General features: G+C 41.4%; 1 pseudogene; it reads left to right on the top strand.

Annotated features, from left to right (window-relative positions):
• The window catches only part of LOC109373054 (protein SON pseudogene), a 7584-nt pseudogene extending 5707 nt beyond the window's left edge, over window positions 1-1877 (top strand).
• The last annotated feature ends 600 nt before the right edge of the window (window positions 1878-2477 follow it).

The raw sequence follows: 2477 nt of genomic DNA, 5'->3' as shown, positions 1-2477 counted from the left end.
ACCAACTGGCTGCCAGTCCAGTTGTAGTTAATAGACCAGAAAGAGTCTTCATCAGAGGAAAAAGATGCTTGTGAAATAAAGACACGCATGAAAAATGCAAGAAAAAAAAGAACCCTGATATAAGTGAGAAAGAGAAGAAAAGAGACTCCTTATTAAGACCTTGAAGTAAGCGGTCCAAATCTTCTGAACATAAACCACGCAAATGTACCAGTGAATCTCATTCTAGGGCAAGGAAGAGATCATTTAAATCTTATTACTCTCAACACATCACAGTCACGTTCAAGAAGCAGAAGGAGCAGCAGGTCAAGGTCAAAGTCTAGAGGAAGGCAATCTATATCAAAAGAAAAGCACAAAAGATCTCTGAAGCGCAGATCCAAGTCCAGGGAAAGAAAAAGGAAAAGATCAAGCTCCAGGGATAACCGGAAAACTGTCAGAGTTCAAAGTCGCACCCCAAGTCGGTGGAGTCGGAGTCGCACTCCGAATCATCGAAGAAGATCTTGATCTGTGGGGAGAAGGAACTTAGCATTTCCCAGAGCCGATGGAGCCGCTCTCCTAGCAATCGGAGAAGATGAAGGTCCGTGGTAAGAAGACGAAGCTTCAGTATATATCACCAGTTAGATTAAGGCGATCATGAACACCCTTGAGAAGAAGGTTTAGCAGATCTCTCCCTTCTGTCATAAATGTCTCCTGAAAGAGGCAGATCACCTAAATGTCTAACAGATTTGAAGAAGGCTCAGTTACCTGAAATAAACAAAGCTGATGCAGCTGCCATGTGTGCTAAGGCTGGTATTCCTTTACCGCCAAACCTAAAGCTCGCACCTCCACCTACAATAGAAGAGAAAGCTGCTAAAACGTCAGGAGGAGCTGCTATAGGAGAACTAACTGAGAAATGCAAGCTGATCGCAGAGTAAAGATGATGATGTAATAGTGAATAAGCCTCATGTTTCAGATGAAGAGGAAGAAGAACCTCTTTTTTATCATCGTCCCTTTAAACTCAGTGAACCCAACCCCATTTTTTTTCAATCTGAATATTGATTGCTGCAGCAAAGCCAACTCCACCAAAAAGCCAGGTAACATGAACAAAAGAATTTCCTGTGTCATCTGGATCTCAACATCGAAAAAGAGAAGTGAATAGTGTTTATGGAGAGTGGGTTCCTATAGAGAAAAATACTAAAGAAAACAAAGATGGTGACAATATTTTCAGCAGTAATTTACCCTCTGAGCCTGTGGCTATCTCAACAGCAATGAATGAGCGGGCACTTACTCAGAAAAGACTCAGTGAGAACACATTTGACCTTGAAGCCATGAGCATGTTAAATTGAGCTCAGGAACGGATCAATGCCTGGGTTCAGCTGAACTCTATTCCTGGCCAGTTCACAGGAAGGGCAGGAGCACAGGTTTTGACACAAGAGCAGTTGACCACTACTGGTGCCCAGGCCTGGATTACAAAGGATCAGTTCTTAAGAGCAGCCCCAGTGACTGGAGGAATGGGAGCTATTTTGATGAGAAAAATAGGCGGCTGAAGAGAAGAAGGATTAGGAAAAAACAAAGAAGGAAATAAGGACCCTATCCTAGTTGATTTTAAAATAAACTGAAAAGGTCTTGTTGCTATAAGAGAAAGAGCACAAAAGCAGTGTGGGAACTTCTCTGCTGCAATTAAAGATCTGTCAGGCAAACATCCTGTGTCTGCCTTCATGGAAATCTGTAATAAGAGAAGGTGGCAACCACATGAATTTCTCTTGGTCCATAATAGTGGCCCCGATCATTGCAAACATTTTCTTTTTAGTGTATTGATAGATGGAAACACTTACCAGCCCAGCTTTGCTAGCCCTAATGAGAAACATGCTAAAGCCACAGCAGCCACTGTGGTTCTTTAAGCAATGGGTCTTGTACCAAAGGACCTCATGGCTAATGCCACTTGCTTCAATAGTCCCTCACATAGATAGATTGAGGTTTTATAATAATCATTTCAGATAATTTTACTCTGTATCAAAATGTATTTCCTCTTTACAGTTGTAAATATTTGGCAATTTAAGACATTGTGTAAAAAGCAATCTGTATAAACATCTCCAGGTATTGATTTTTGTACCATGGAAATTGTATTTACCCACACCGAGTTTTGGTATGTTTATATTGTTTACCTTAGTGATGTATTTAAGTGGCTAACATCCAAACGATTGTTTAAAGGCCTCCGCAGTCTTCAGTGTGGAATGTTACATAACACTTTTATACTGTAGTTTGTATTGTGATGTAACTCCCCTTCTGTATGGCTAGGCTGCAGTAACAGTTGCCTGTAATCAGTGAAGGACTGTGCACCTGGTACTAGTTTGGAATGGGTTCTGCTGGACAGATATGGGGCCAGTGTTACTGGAGGTAATCAAGCGAGATCTGTCCCACAGGGCTAATGCCACCATCTCCCCTTAAAATTTTGTAAAAGTTATAAAAAGAAAGTGGTGTGTGTGATGATCAGCACTAAG

This window comes from Hipposideros armiger, unplaced genomic scaffold (genome assembly GCF_001890085.2).
Source record: "Hipposideros armiger isolate ML-2016 unplaced genomic scaffold, ASM189008v1 scaffold_687, whole genome shotgun sequence".
Lineage (NCBI taxonomy): Eukaryota > Metazoa > Chordata > Mammalia > Chiroptera > Hipposideridae > Hipposideros > Hipposideros armiger.
This window is presented reverse-complemented; position numbering and strand designations above follow the sequence as displayed.